The following is a 17,357-nucleotide window of genomic DNA, read 5'->3' on the forward strand; positions in this document are numbered from 1 at the left end:
TTCTTCTTCTTCTTCTTCTTCTTCTTCTTCTTCTTCTTCTTCTTCTTTTAATTTTTTTTCGCTTTTATTTTTACACTTCTATTTCTCTTTCTTCTTTTTTTTTTTCCTTTTTTACTTTTATTTTCAGTTTTTATTTTTCGTTTTTGTTTTTTTATTTTTTTTTACTCCTCTATCTCTATCTTTTATTTTTAAAAGACAAATATCTATATCATATATACATATTCAAAAAATATACAAAATAAATAGTCATACAGATCTGCATATATATTTACGATAAAAAAACATACATATATATCTGCATATGTATTTACAGAAATACTTATCTGACTCACATGTATATATAAACATATAGGACACAAAATCTCTATAACAAAAATGACAATTTATACATATACATATAGGTAATAAAAAAAATACTAGATACATATCTTAAACAGTAAAAGAAAACAAATAAGTACATATGTTACCCTAAAAAATGACATAGTATGTACAGTTCAAAGACAAAATCCAACACCGTATAAAATACATATAGCTCTGCATATGTATTTACAGAATACATACATGATCTATATGTATATTCTTATTTTATATAAGTCACCTTTGTATTTCACAAATACATATGAAGATATATAGTATAGTTATGTTTGTTACTGTTTAATATGAATATGATATGTATTTCGTAAATACATATCCAGATCTGTATGTCTATGTATTTTATATATTTTTTGAATATGTATATATGATATACATATTTGTCTTTTCAAAATAAAAGTTAGAGATAGAAGAAGAGTAAAAGAACCAAAAAATACAAAAATATAAAAAGAAAACACAAAAAAAAAAAAAGAGAAGTGAAAAGGAATAAAAAGGAAGAAAGAGAAATAGAAGTGTAAAAAAAAGAAACGAAAGTAGAAAAAGAAAAAAAAAGATATGAGAAAGGGAAAAAAAAAAAAGAAACAGAAGAGAGAGAAAGTAAAGTGGAACGAAAAAAATGAAAAGAAATCAAAATAAAAAAATAAAATGATAAAAAATAAGATGAAAAAAACTAACAAGAAAAAAAAATAGAGATATAAGAGAGTGAAAGACAGTAATGATGTTTTATTTTGAAATCTTGAAGATCATGGAGATAATTATCTTCAAATATGAAAAAAAAAAAAAAAAAGGAAAGAAAGAAGAGAAATAGAAGAGAGAAAATAAAGTGAAAATAAAAAATAAAATGATAAAAAAATAAGATGAAAAAAAAAAGGTAAAAAATATGACTATATTTAGAGAAAGGTGAAATAGTGGAGTGAAAATAGAAAAATATAAAATAATGAGATTAAATATGCATTTGCCTAATTAATAAGTAAAATAATGCTATTCTAGTTTTAAATTATAATTTTACAAATATTACTATTTATTGTAATTATAGTATTAAGTATGCTATTTTGTGTAATTTTTTTAATTAAATATAAGTATATTGAAAGATGTTTTCTTCATACCAAAACACACCTATGCATATATATATATATATATATATATATATATATATAAGTATACTGCCATTATTTACATTGTCACTGGTTTATACAGAAGCTGCTATGAACAAAAGGATAAACAAAAACATTGACGTTATTATTTACATTGACCAGTTGGATTCGATTTTATGTGTTATTGGTTCGATTTATCGATTTTTTATTTTTAAATAAGTAAAATTAATAAGGTTTTGATTTATCAATTTTTGGTCCTTAACGGTTCGATTTTCGATTTAACCAATAAGAAAATACTTATAAAATAGAAATAGTAACAACTAACATAAAAAAATGAAATCTTAGTTACCGCCAAAATCCTACACAATGCATTTTAGTTTACAAAAATCTTCAAACTTGAACTGAATGTTAGTTAGAAAAAAAATTAAATCCTAATTGTTGAAAGCTATAAATGCTTTAAACTTTTCAATACGATAATAGTCGAGTTTTATATTGTGCCTTTATTGCCCTGAATAGGTTAATACTTTGTGAATCACTGAATTGTGAATAAGTAGTTCATATAATTTATATATATACATACACATATCTATCTATCTATCTATCTATAGATATATAGAGAGATTTATATATATAACATAAATAAGGATAAAACAATAACAGATTTTTAAATATGTAAAATCAATAACCAACCAATAAAATATTTTCTTATCGGTTTTGGTTTATCAATTTTTGGTCCTTAACGGTTCGATTTTCGATTTAACCAATAAGAAAATACTTATAAACTAGAAATAGTAACAACTAACATAAAAAAAACGAAATCTTAGTTACCGCCAAAATCCTACGCAATGCATTTTAGTTTACAAGAATCTTCAAATTTGAACTGAATGTTAGTTAGAAAAAAAAAGTAAATCCTAATTGTTGGAAGGTATAAATGTCTTAAGCTTGTCAATGCGATAATAGTCGAGTTTTATATATATAACATAAATAGGGATAAAATAATAACTTAGTGTATCCTTATTGGGTTATCGGTTAAGCTAAAACCAAAACCGAACCGTTTACCCAATAAATTTTTTTATAAAACCAATAAAAAAACTGTTAACTCAATAACTCAATAACATTTTTATCAATTCGATTTATCGATCGATTCGATTTTTGCACACCTCTAGACGTTATGGCCGACAAAAAACCTGTGGAGAATAAGAAAAAGTGTTTTAGTGGTAGTAATATAAAAAGAAAAAAGTTTAAGCATTGATGATGTTAGTTATAGTTTTTTATTTTTCATTCCAGCTTTCAAAAAGGCAGTACAAAAGCCAAAAAAAAAAAATTTACATTACTGCAAAAGAATATAGAATATAAAAGTGAGAAGCACAATTAATAAGGAAATATAAAGGTAAAGGAGATGAAAATAATGTACCTTACCTGCTTCCACAATGCTTGGTGTTACTTCTCGACTTTTGGGATACAATTTTTTTATGAAAAAGTAAAAAGGAAAAAATATATATATTAATTAATTAAGGTAAAGTAGAATTATTAAACATTTAGACAGTATTAAAAAATACTAAATTTTATTGCAGTAACAGAAGAATAGCAATTATATTATTCAAACGTTAACAACACAGTACAAAATTTAAGCTAAGACTTAAAATTTAATGAGTAACACACTGAAAAATTACAGGATAAACATAAACAACTGATCTACTGTGTCTCAATAAATTCAACCATATGATTACTTTATATTTTAGTTTCACTTCGTTAATTTAATTTATTCTTAGTACTGTAGATGAATTTCAATTGGGTCTCACATGATAATCTGGGTGGTGGGTTATGTATTGAAGAAACAATCGATGTTAATTAATATATAATATTGATGAAAACTTGAGCAAATTTGTCAAGAAAATTAAGGGGATACATAATCTCTGTTGGTTTCTTTACTTTCAAACCCCTTTAATTAGCCAGAATTTTGTAACCAAACAGCAAGCAATCAGAGTTTCAAAAAGAAATTATCACATTCTTTAGCACAAATACAACACTTTTTAAAATCAAGTCTATTCACTACATTAAAAAGATAATAGAGATACTATTTCCAAGAGAAATTAATCAACTATAAAACAACAACAACAATATATCTCCCATATATAGTTCACAAAGTGGGGTCCAGTTATGGTAAAACATATGCATGCAAAGTTTAGCTTTACCTCATCAAAGATAGAAACACTATTTCTAATTGACGTTTGGCTCAAGAATTAATCAACTATACAATAACAACAATAATAATATATTCAGTATAGTTCTCAAAGTAAAGTCCGAATAAGATAGGGCGCATGCAGATTTTACCACTACATTAAAGATAGAATGCATGAAAACTTTACCGCTAACCGTCAACTCAAGAATTAATCAACTATAAAACAACAATAACAACAAAAATACATTTATTATATATAGTTCACAAATACATTCTTTAAAACATAATCATTTTATCCTCTTTTTTAAGTAGAAAACAAACATGAACAGGAAATCCATTGCACTATGGCATATCTCGAGTAAATCTACTTCCTCATGCAAAGCAACTTTGATAAAAAGAAGCATAGTGAAGATGTTGGAGCTTATTTTGAAAGTTGAAGGATGTATTAATTGATTTATTTGTTTTGTTACTATCAGGTGGCAAAATGTAGCATAAATAAAAAAACAAGAATTATTGTATTTAACTCAATTCATGCATAAATCAACAATAATAAAAAGAATAACAGAAAAAAACCATTAAATAATTTCTGAATAGTTTCATTAGAATGATTATTAGTTTAGCTTGAGTAGAACGTTCACAGCGTATACAATAGATTGACCTTCATAAAGTGCATCTTATGAATAGAGTTTCACAATCTGAGCATTTCATAGAGCAAAAGTCTTGATTCTCATTTGTGATTGTGAAGTAGCCATCTATGTAAAACACTTCCCCCTATAAAAATTGATTATGTTACTAATTATTATTAAAAAATATTTAATTATTTAATATCAATTGTTGCTTTTCTTACCGGTGTTTGCATTGGGATGTCAAATATGAGTATTAACTGTTCTTCGAATGGAACAAAGAGAAGAGAACCGATCGTGGATGTGCTTTTTGCTGTGTATTCAAGCAGCAGTGGCTGAACTGTTTGGCCCTGCAAAAAAATTTTATTACTAATTTGATTGGTGAACTTAATTTTGTAAGCAGATAATATTTGTATATTACCATGAACCTAAAGCAGTAGCTTGCAGATAAGTAGGATGCAAAAGTATTGTTGTATTGTATTTGTTTGATAAACCTGTATGTATAATGAAGTGATATTGGTCGGATAAAATTATATACAATCAAAATTATAATTTAATTATTGTACCTGACACTAATTTCACTACTCTTTTAAGCAGAATCACAGGATAGTCTTTAAATTTCTAAAAAAGAGTATTTCCATAGTATTCAACATATTCTTCCCAAAGTGTCAACTTTTTTTATTTTCTCCTGTAAATAGTATAAAACATAATAAATATTTAAGTATTAAATTTTGATAAGATACAAATTAAATTTTTGTTAAGCTTTAAAGCTTACTAAATAATTATTGAAAATTTTATTGAAATAATAATTTTGAAAAAAAAAAAAGCAACAATAAAATGTAAAATCAAAAAAATAATGATATTAAAATTGAAAATCGAAAAATGAGTTAATAAAAGATTACAGCGACGTTTGGCAATGAAATTTATATTTTTTTACGAAGTTTAATTCTGAAAAACACGTTTGACTATTAAATTTTAAAATAATAAAAAAATGATTGTATCTTTAAATTAGTTTTAATACAAAGTATTTTAGGAATTGAACACAATTGAAGAATGAAAAAAAGGCGAAAGAATATGAACTTACCGAGTTCTTTTTCCATTGCTGGCATAACTTGGAAGAGCAGCATTAACCAGTAGTGCAATAACATCTACAAATAAATAAATAAATAAATAAATAATTAAAGGGTAAAAATATATTTAAATAATAATTAATTTTTATATTTTGAGGTGTAAATAGTTAAGATGTTTTATTACCAAATTGAGAATCTTTAGCTTGTATATCAAAACCATCAAAAGGAACTGCAACCAGATTGGTAGATGGCGGTAGTGGACTTTCAGGAGGAATGACCTTGTCAATCGGCTCAACGATAGTAGTTTTATCAATCATCCAGGTGTATGTGTTGAAGGGATTAGCATATCCTAGATTTGGTTGTTTAACCTGAGCAGCCGATACTAGGGGTGGGTGTTCGGTCTGATTGTTTAATATCGGTTCGGTTTATCGATTTTCGGATTGACAAAAATGACATCCATAACCAAACCGAAATAAATTCGATTTGGTTCGATTTTTACAAATTAGGTTCGGTTATTTTCAATTTTTATTTCGATTTGAAATATTAAAGTAGTTCGCCTCTCTTTTTCATAACTGAGCATTTAAAATTGATGGACTTTTTTAGAAAAATTATTTTTTTCAAACCTGTTTTTCATTCCCAAATATAAATAATTATAAATAACTCAACATGGATGAAACGAAATGAAATAATCATAAGCTTAACATAATACATAACATCATTAATCATTACATATAATATAACCTTGCATAAATAGTCTACAAAACAACACAAAACTCATAAAAATAGTCCATGAAACAATATACTTTCTGCATAAATAGTCCATAAAACAGTCCAAAGTCACCAAAATAGTCCATAAAATATTCGAGTCACTAAAACAATCCATAAACAGCCTGCGGCGCATGCGAATTTGCTGTTAAATGTTAATGGTGAATGTGAATTACTAAATATTATATATATATATATATATATATATATATATATATATATATATTATATAATAAAATATATATATTATTTATTTATTTATAATATTTTGATTTTTCGATCTAAATCGATTTTTTTTTTAAAACCGAAAATCGAATCGAAATTCTAAAATTACAAATCGAATTCGATCCGAAAAATCGAAAAACCGAAATCAAAATTAAATTTCGATTTGTTTTTCGATTTTTTCGATTTAAACCAAAATATGCCCACCCCTAGCCAAAATCAAGTATGTTTGAAACAGCTTCAAGTATTTTTCAAAGTGCGGTATATCAATATTCCATATAATTGCTTGGACCTGATTTTCCTGCAATTTATAATAATATAAAAGATTAAGTGCAAAATATTTAAACATTTTATTAAGTATGTAAAAATTAATTATACAAAAAGTAAAAGTACAAAACTACCTCCTCATCTTGTAAAGTTAGCAATTGATACTTTCTTGTTCCATCTCTATTTTTTTTTTTCTGGATGTTTGTCTACAACCTGAACTTTAGATGTCCAATTTTTGGTCAGAGGAGTAATGGAATTGATATTGAACCTATGCGCCATATTGAGTTAATCTGCAATGAGAAGAAAAAAAAATACATATATTATTGTTAGCATGTATATTAACAAAAAGTTAGATGTAAAACATATTACTATATAAATTTGTAAGAAGTCAAACATATTATTAATAAAATTTGGGGGGGGGAATATGTTGAAATTTAAAAAAAAAATGAAAAAGACAGTTGTTTATAAGATGTATCAAGTTGTAGTATAATATTATGAGTAAGTCTTTCTGATAACCTCATTATAAACTATGTTTTGAGTTAAATTATCATTGTTGTCTTCAATTGTAGAAGGTCTAATCAATACTTTTACACAATTAGAAGTTTTTGCTCGTGATAAAGCAATATATAATTAGCCATGAGAAAATGCAAGTTCACGTAAATAAATATCAACAAAATCTAATGTTTGACCTTTTGCTTTATTTATGATCATGACATAACATAATCGTATTGGAAATTGAGTTCTTTTAAATTGAAGAGATAACCTTTCATCTTGTGATGTTTGCAAAGGAATTCGTGGAATGAATACATATTTGTTTTTAGAATCTTCACTGAATATTGTTGCGCTAATAATATAATTTTTGAAATCATGACATATCAAGCGCGTTCCATTATATAAACCTTCACACGAATTTATATCACGTAATAACATTATCGGACAATTCTTTTGCAATCTTAATCTATAAAGGGGTAAACCTGCAGGATTTAAACTATGCATAAAATCTCCATACTCGCTTTGATCTTTTGGGTCAATTGTTTCATCAATAGCTTGATAAATTTTTGGTGGTGTTGGATACTGGACTAGTAGCATATCATTAATTTCATCAACAAAATTATTTTTTGTTGTTAAGATAACGCGAGAAGTGATGAATAAAGCATCTGAATGACACATATATAAATTAGGATAAGTAATTTTAAATAAAAATTGTAGAGATTCTTTTTCAGTAATGAAGGAAATAATTAAAGAATTGGAAAGTGTGATTTTTTCTTGGTTGTTTGTTTTTTCAATACCATTACCAATACGCATTAAATATTCACAAAAAGCAGGATCAGATTGTTGGGTTCGAAATCGAAAGGGCGTCATGCGGAAGCTTTTAATTTGCAAATCATAAAACGATAAATCAGACGACACATGAAAAATTAAACTAAAAATATATTATTGGATATGATTTGGCCAAACGGCCTACATATTAAAAATAAAATTGAAAATCTTAAAATTTATTGGGAGAAATTTCCCCCTAAACAAAGACTCTTTAAAGACTACATTGTGGATGTTATGATGTTATGGTATGAAAAGGGGGTCTTCTATTTATAGATGTCCAAAACTTTTCCTCCAAAAAAGAGGTTAGCCAAATATGGAAAAGAATTATATTTTTTCTTTCAGAAAAAGTAAAAATAATTATGGTGACTTTTATTTTCCTTCTAAGAAAAAGTCAAACTTAAATATAGTAAGAAAATCATGGCAAAAACCCTAACACAGATTTTGCTCGCATATTTTCTGGCAATTGTAATTTTTCTAGTTGATCCCAAATTTCAGAGTAAAATAAACTTTCACAAATGAAATCTTCTTTTTTTTCATTACGAACGGAAAAAATTTGTCTAAAATCTCCACTGAAAATAATTACTTTTCCACCAAATATTGTATTAATTTCCATTAAATCTCGTAGAAGAAAATCTAAAGCTTCAACTAACTTTTTTTTCACCATTGAAATTTCATCCCAGACAATTAACTTAGCATCTTGAATTAAAGAAGCTAAAGAACTCTGTTTACTTATATTACAACTAAAGTTTTCTTCAATATCTATAGGCAATTTAAAATGTGAATGAGCAGTTCATCCTCCAGGAAGAAGAGAAGCTGCTACACCTGAGCTTGCTGTTGCTAAAGCAATAAATCCATTATGTCTAACAGTAGCTAACAAAGCACGATATAGAAAACTCTTTCCTGTTCCACCAGGGCCATCAATGAAAAAAGCACCTGATTTATTTGAAAATATTCGATCGATTACAATATTATAAGCTCTTTTTTGTTCAAAATTTAATTATTTTTTTTTTAATAATATATCTTCTTCACTAACTGCAATGGTTCGTTCAAAATGAACATCTTTCGCTTCGTTTGTTATTTCAGGAAGTTGAAGTATTTTTTATATAAGTTGAAATTCGTTGATATCACGACGCATTGAATGTAAAACATCATTAATATGAGTTAATCTATGAAAAGATAAATGTGTGTTATTTATAAAATCTTCAGATATTGAATTCTCAAATCTTTCCCATAGTTTTTAGGATTTATAGGTTGTAATAAACTAATAAAGTAGCAAATAAATGATGTAAACTATAAGACATTTGATAACATGCAGCTTCATTCATACATTCTATTAAATTATTATCAGAAAGTAATAATCCTCTTTTCTCAGCGAATTCTTTAAATGTATTATATAATTTTTTATCTACGATTCGCAAATGTAAATAAGATGTTGATTTTCTTACATTCATTAAAAGAAGTCTTAAATAATATCTTTCTCCTTTATTTGGATGACATGTTACGACACGACCAATAACTTTTCCTTATTTACGACGTATCTATATTTTGTCTAAATACGACCATACAAAATGTTCTGGAAATTCTCGATATAATAAATTAAAATTTTTAGCATAGTCGTCTTTAGCATTCATCATAAAAAATTCTGTTCACATTGTTTTTCCGATCATAGGATTATTTATAATTTTAGTGATTGTATTATTACTTTTGAAAGAAACTAATTGTTGTCCTTCCAAATGTACTTGAAGATGGTAAACACTTGGATTCATTTCGCTAATAGGAAAAGCAAATATACGCCAAATAACTTCTGGAGGCAACACCCATCTTGCAGATTGACTCTTTATTTTCACCAATTTCTATATTTGTATCAGTTGAATGTATATGAAATGCAATTTTATCATGTCCTTTTCAAATATATTTATAAATATATTTGATAACTTTATTATCAGAACAAATCTCTACATTTATATGACAACTATATTTACAACGTAAAAAGGGATTATAAGGAACAACCCATAAATTATCTATTAAATATTCTTTAAGTTTAATATATTTTTCGGTATTTCGCCTTTTATAAATTGGGTACGAATTTTTACCTTTGCTTGTTTGTTCAGCAAATTCTCTTGGATATTTAAATTTACAAAAACTTTTTTTTTTGTACAAGGCATTGTCGGATTTAATGCACCACAAGAACCATAAATCATATGTTTTGTAACAAGTGTGTATAATTCAGGATTGATGTTAGGATTTGATAATTCAGCACAAACAAATTTATCATACGCTTTAGGAGTTAATAATTTATATTTTTCATCTAATATGATAAGAAAATGAGCATGTGGAAGTCCTCATTTTTGAAATTCTATCGTATACATAAACGCTGGAATTTTACCAAATATATGTCTCTTTGGAATATCTTTCTTTAATTCTTCTAATTTTGCATGAAATATTCGACTAATTAAATATGGTCTATTTTATACTTCATATGTAGATAAGATATTAGCTTTAATTTCTGGCCATGTAGGATTACAGGTCATTGTTAAAAAAATGTCTGATTTTTCAAAACATTGCACCAATGCAATAGCGTCCATATATTGTTGACGCATGTCTCGTGGACCTCCTGTAAAACTATGTGGAAGTATTTTATTTCTACCTATTTGTGAAGTTTCTCTTTCTCCACGTCTTAGCATATCCAAGAGTCCTTCCAACATATCTATTCTAAATAAGTTCTGATTGAAAGAAGCAAAATCTCATAGTTGACTTTCAATTTTAATCCAGTGATCAACTACAAATTGCTGAAATAATCTACCAGAATGTAAAATTATATTTTCATCAGTTCTCATTTGTAATATGTAACTATAATATTCACGACAAGAAATCATACTTCTTTTGTGTTTTTCCTTACGCATGATTTCAGCTTTCATATCAAAAAAGCCATCAATAGAACACATATTTCTCACACTGGGTAGTTATTCATGTTCACAATACGCAAAACTATTAGGTGCAATAATTGAAGGATTTATCTTTTTAATATCACAGTGCCAACCGTTTTGACCATAAAAAAATAATAACGAATATTGCAATGGATCATAACACTCATAATAATAGTTTACCAATTGACTTCGGTTAGTTTATGTATATATACGAATATGCAGCGTGGGTATACAATTATTATCATCATTTTCTACCCTGCAATTTCCAAAGCAGTCGATAAATTTTAAACTCATTGATCTAAACCAGCATCACATTTAAGGACGAGGCAGAAATCAGAGAGTAGCGATATTTATTAATGACTTCAGGAAAATAGAGTATGGATTATGAAATTTTAATATATTCATTAAAGCTAGTACGATATTTTCATCAAATTTATTTGAACACGCCATTCGATTTTGTAATTCGTTTTCACTATCAAAGAAATATAATTGTAGATTTTTAGCTTTTTAATTAGTTGAAATTAAATTATTTATAAAATGATACATTTGTCCTTTCGATTTTGTAATTCGTTTTCACCATCAAAGAAATATAATTGTAGATTTTCAGCTTTTTAATTAGTTGGAATTAAATCATTTATAAAATGATACATTTGTCCTTCTACACGAAATGTATAAATACCATTATTTCTTTTTGTCAAAAATTTATCATAAGTAACTCCAAGTGACGTGAATGCAAAACTATTATTGTATATTTAATATAAGTTCGAAATTGTTTTGATTTCTCCGTATTTTCTAAATAAAGATTTCTCAATTCATGAGGCATTTCATAAGAAATTAAATGTACAGAACCATTACTACAGCAAAACCCAAAAGATTCATATTCAAATTTTTTTACGCCACAAAATTTACAATTAGGAACAGCTTTAAGATAAATATAGTTAATTTGTGTTTGTACACCACTTGAGCCATCAATTTGTGTATCAACTTGTATTATATTCGTTATTGGATCTTCATTTGTGAACTCTTTGTAGCCGATGTTGATCCTGATAATAAATAATAGCAATCAATAAAGTTGGTTTTATATCAAATTTAAATCAATTTTTACAGTAGAGATGTTTTTAAAAGTTTTAACTACCTTTACCTTTAATTTTGGTAGATGAAGAAGTCGTTACCTGTTTCACCAAGAAGGTACGAGTGTCTTACAACAGAAAAAGCTTGTTCTGCGAAAGAAGTGGTTGCCTAAGAAAAGGCGGAGTCAAATTGCTGACGTTTGAACTTTCAGACAAAAGACGTTTTTTTGCTTCAACTTTGTTTGCTCGTTGTCGAGCTAACAAGTACTTTTTCTTATCAGGTGCCATCAACCTATATAATTCTTTTACTAGCGATTATACTATCATCAGTTCGATCTCTGTTATCGCGTTTTTCAGACATCACTGTAATTTTATATTACAGTGTATTCATACAAAAAGTATTAAAACCTTAAATCTAAGGCACGACATTAAAATTATGTAAATTAATAAATAAATAAATAAATGCATTGAAAAACAACAAACAAACTAGCAGATGTAAAATAAACAAATGAAAACCCGAATTTAATGTGGCAATGATAATAAGTAAAAAATAATACTTGCCAAAATTAGGTAACAACAGGACGACACTAAAAAAACCAAAAAAAATAAAAAAATAATTCAAATTAACCGAATAAGAAAATGATTGAGGAATAACAAATAAAAGAAGAAACGGATAAATTAAAAAATTACGGAGTGAAAGAAGAATTTATTACAACAATCAAAATAAATGAAAAAATAACACTTACCAAAATTACGATGTGAAAATACAGATCAGAGAAAATATCAGAACACTCAAAAAAACCTGCAAAGTAAATAGAATCAATAATTATCTAGGCTGAATTCCACAATGTACATGAATAAGTGAAAGTGAAATCTCACATGAAGAGTTCAGCAATGCCATAATATAAAATCACATTGATCACAAGTTTAAATAAGCGTATGCACTCGTATAAATACCAAAAAAAAAAACTTAGAATTATATATCTATAATATATTAAAAGTGTGAAGACCCTTAGAAAAGTGATTTACCTTAGAAAAGTGATTTAAACTTTTTGTCCTTCATTAAAACACTTTACAATAGATAAAATCGTCTTTTCACTTTGTTTCTCCAATTATTATTTAATTATATAGATAATTTTAAATCCTAGAATATATAAGTTAAGATTTTAAAATATGATAATGAATTAAGACTTTAAAATATGATAAATTTCTTTTCTTAAATTAGAACTAGATTTAATTTTCAACATATTTTTATATTAATATATATTATCCCATCCCACGCTTGTATTTAGTGTTTTCTTCGACCATTGTAATTGTCATCCGCTAAGTTAGTATGTTATTCTCTCTCTTTTTTGAATTGTTATTGTTTTTCCTTTTCTATTGATTATCGTGACATTATTTTTTCTTTAGCTGTTCGTGAATTTTAATTTCTGGGTTTGATATTAATCTCGTATGTTCAAATCTGACAATGTAATTATTTTTCTCATATATATATATATATGTGTGCTTACGATAAAATATCTGTTTTAAACTTTTTGTACTTCATTAAAAACCTCATAATAGATAAAATCGTTTAATTTTAAATAATAATAAGTTACAAGTGCCGCTAAACTAGTAATTTATAAATAAGTGAAAGTGAAATCTTACGGGAAAAATTTTGTTATGCCTTCATATAAAATCACATTGTCATAATCAACTGCAAGTTTAAATGGCCTTGTGCATTCATACAAATACATAAAAAAAAAAAAGAGTAGAACTCCATATCTACACAAAGGGCTTGTATTGACATATATTCTCTACAAAAAAGGAACTGTGAGCTCTCTGAAATATGTATGAATCATTCATATACCCTATTCCATCCAAAATAAAACTTTTCTCAATTGCTCTAAAGTTTGATGTTTTACATAATGTCTTGTAGGTACTAAAAAATTGTCTGACCTAGTGAACAAAAACTTCTAACTGGAACTATTTTCTTACCCTTTTAAATATAGCAGAACAATCCCAATTATGGAAATATATCAATTGTGCCAGCAGCATTTGGAATGATCCAACTAAGATGTAGTTAACACTAGCATATATTTACACAACGTGTTAATAGCAAGACTTCATTAAATCCTTTGTAACGTGTTTTCATTAAAGGTATTCTTTTTCTTTGTGGAAATCTAGTCTTGTTCTTATCAAAATGTCATGTTATCTATGGAAATGCCAATACAGTTTATCACATTACACACTAAAACACACATTATGTTTTCATATAGTACTACTATGAAGCTGGGTCTGGGCTAAAGTAAAGATAACAACAACAACAAGCCCAGTGTATTCCCACACAGTGGGGGTCTGGAGAGGATAAAATGTACGCCATCCATACCGCTACCCCCGAAGAAGTAAAGAGACTGTTTCCGATAGACCCCCGGCTCAACAACAACAAACCCAGTATATTCCCACCTAACCGATCAAAAAAATTTCATTTAATTTATTCAATTTCATAGCAAATCAAAATCAGAGAAACAAATTGGAGCGGAGGAATTAAAAAAATTAGGCTATACACTATGCAGTACATTCCAATTGTTAAGTATCAAGCAAGCAACAACTTATCCTCAGTAATTTTAAGTACTTTCTTTACAGTTCATGACCAGGTGATTGTTTTCTCCATTAGGTGTACACTTGTCTCTAAAGTATATTAAACCAAATAAAAGATAAATAACCAGTAAAACAATCTTCCAGTATGATGATGCAAAAATAAAGGCACAACTTATGTTCTCATTTGATAAGTTGGTAAATTTACTGATAATAATTCTGAATATTCTATGTATTTTGAAGGAGATGTTTCTATTTTAGCTAACATCAATGATTCCGCAAGCAAGTCCCTCATCCTGTGTCGATCTAATTACTTCATGAGACATTTCTTATCATGTATTCTTATAGTCACAATCTCTTTTTTATGATTTAATCTAAATAAAAATGGAGAAGGATATTAAAAAGGAGCATTAGGAATGAAATAAAGGTAGATTATAAATGTTAGAATAAAATTTTACAATACCTTTCTAAAACTAAAAATGAATTGGAATAACATCTCAAACACTCAAACAAGAAAATAACACATGTATAATGTCAGATTTCGAGTGTTCGTGAGTCTTTACAGATATTTTTTTTTAAGAAAATAAAAGCTTTTGTACTTCTTTTGACATATAAATTCTTGAACTAAATTACTCCTACATTTGAAGTGAATATTTAATTACATTTGATATTTATACTAATTTATTAGCAAATGAAACATTTCTTTTCATATATTTGAGTTAATACATAAAAATGACTCTAAACTTGACACCAAATTATAATTTTGACCTTAAACTTTAATAGTGCACAAATAGGACCTTTAATTATTCAAAACCTGAACAAATATGACCTCCGATTTTGCAACCCCATACGTGAGTTTCACTCGCGCCTACGTGAAAAGGTAATCCAATCACACGGTGCCACATCGTTAAAAGAGCCGACTTGGAGGAAAATCATATTTATGCAGTTTTGAATAGTTAAAGGTCATATTTGTGCATTGTCAAAGTTTTAATTTTTGTGTTAAAAAGGCGTCGTTTTTATTATTTCTGTTTCTGTTTCCGCAACACCTAACTTTTTTTTTAATTAAAAAATCGAACTCGCGCAGTAGGCTGAAGGAGCGCCCAAGAAGAGCAAATAACACCACTGGGCTATCTAAGTACATTGTTTCATGTGGTTCAACATTAATATACATATATAAATATAGATTTTCTACCTCTTATATATAAGGTAATTTTTTTACCGAGGGGGTTCGGGTGAACCCCATGAAAACCACGTAGGTCCCCTACATTAATTTAATAATATTTTAATAACGTTAATTTAATAACATTGTAACAAACTTAATCTAATATACTACTATTATCCTTAATAACAGTTAATTTAATAACGTTTTATTAAAACTATAATTTTTTTATTATTAGTATAGTTTCATCTTTAATTTAATAATTAAATAAATTATATTTAAATATATTATATAACTTTTATAATATATATAAATACCCGCACGATTTATAAATACCCTCACGATTTTTTCATATGAGGCTGACCACCTAATTAATAAATTAATTAATATTGCTCTTTTTTTGCAATGACAAAAGAAATTAGATGTCATTTTCATATTTGAGCCAAAAATAATAAAAAAATAATAGTGAAAAGTCATTTAAAGATAATATTTGTGCAATTTTGAATAGTTAAAGATCATATTTGTGCGCTGTCAAAGTTTAAGGTCATATTTATATTTTATGCTCTTAGATTTTAAGCTAGACGCGCCCGAATACGCGTTTTGCCACGTAGGATTGGAGGTTGTATTGTGCAATTTTAAATAATTAAAGGTCATATTTGTGTACTGTCAAAGTTTAAGGTCAAAGTGTTAAATTTAGGGTCAAAGTGTTAAATTTAGGGTCATTTCTATGTATTAACTCCATATATTTTCATCTAAACTATTATCAGAATCTCTTTTTAATTTATGATTTAATCATAATAATCTAGTATGATTCAATATAAAACAAAAAAAAATACACAAATTTTCTTAATAAAACAAAAAAGTAAAATGAAACAAGACGTAAAATAGTGAAGATGTGAATGAAAATATCATGTATTAATTTGACACTATGTTTTAAATTAAAGTGAAAAAAATGACAAAATGTCCATTAAACAAAAATCCAATACACTCTTATTTGTTTTTTTCCCCTTTATACTCTTTCACTCACTGAGACACGCTAACAAACACCTTGTAAGCAATTTCATAAATCCAATAAACGAAAAATCAGAAATTTAACATCAAATTAAACAAAAATCCAACAAAATTTTACCTTAATTTATGCTTTGGGACATGTAATAACGGAAAGAAGCGGAAAAAAAAAAAAAAAAAAAGGGGGGGGGGAACATACCTTGCAATAAACAGCAGCTGGAAAAAACTTTGAATACAAAACAACAACAACTTTGCAGCTGGGGAAAACTTTGAATACAAAACAACTACTACTTTTTGATAGAGAATATGCCAAAAAAAACGGATGAAGAAAATGAAAAAGGAACAGATACGAAGAAAGGTTTTTTTGGATCGGGGAATACATATATATATATAAAGAAAGCTAATGAAGAAAATGGAAAGGGAACAAATAAAAAACACGTAACTCTTGATGTGGCATTGAACGGACGAAATAAAGAAGCGACTCAGCTCATTATATTTCCACGTGGAAAGGCAATCAAGTGAAATGACGAAATTATCCTCAATCAATTAAAAATTTACATGAAGCAGCCATGTCAATCCATATTCCCACTTCTACCAAGTAGAAAAGCCAGTGGGGAGTACTTACAATGAATTATTGCTACTAACAAAAAGTTGTTCGTTCATCATAATGTTTTGATCAAAAATTATAATTTAAAATTTTC

The 17,357-nt window shown here is 27.0% G+C and overlaps 1 long non-coding RNA gene across 1 annotated transcript; it reads right to left on the reverse strand.

The window, feature by feature from the left end:
* Nucleotides 1-11,635: 11,635 nt before the first annotated feature.
* Nucleotides 11,636-17,086, reverse strand: LOC107868187. The gene is made up of 2 exons (XR_007054449.1): nucleotides 16,856-17,086; nucleotides 11,636-12,714 (listed from the first exon to the last, which is right to left on the reverse strand). It is a non-coding gene; the product is annotated as an uncharacterized LOC107868187 (long non-coding RNA).
* Nucleotides 17,087-17,357: the final 271 nt, after the last annotated feature.

This window comes from Capsicum annuum, chromosome 4, assembly GCF_002878395.1.
Source record: "Capsicum annuum cultivar UCD-10X-F1 chromosome 4, UCD10Xv1.1, whole genome shotgun sequence".
NCBI classification, from domain to species: Eukaryota; Viridiplantae; Streptophyta; class Magnoliopsida; order Solanales; family Solanaceae; genus Capsicum; species Capsicum annuum.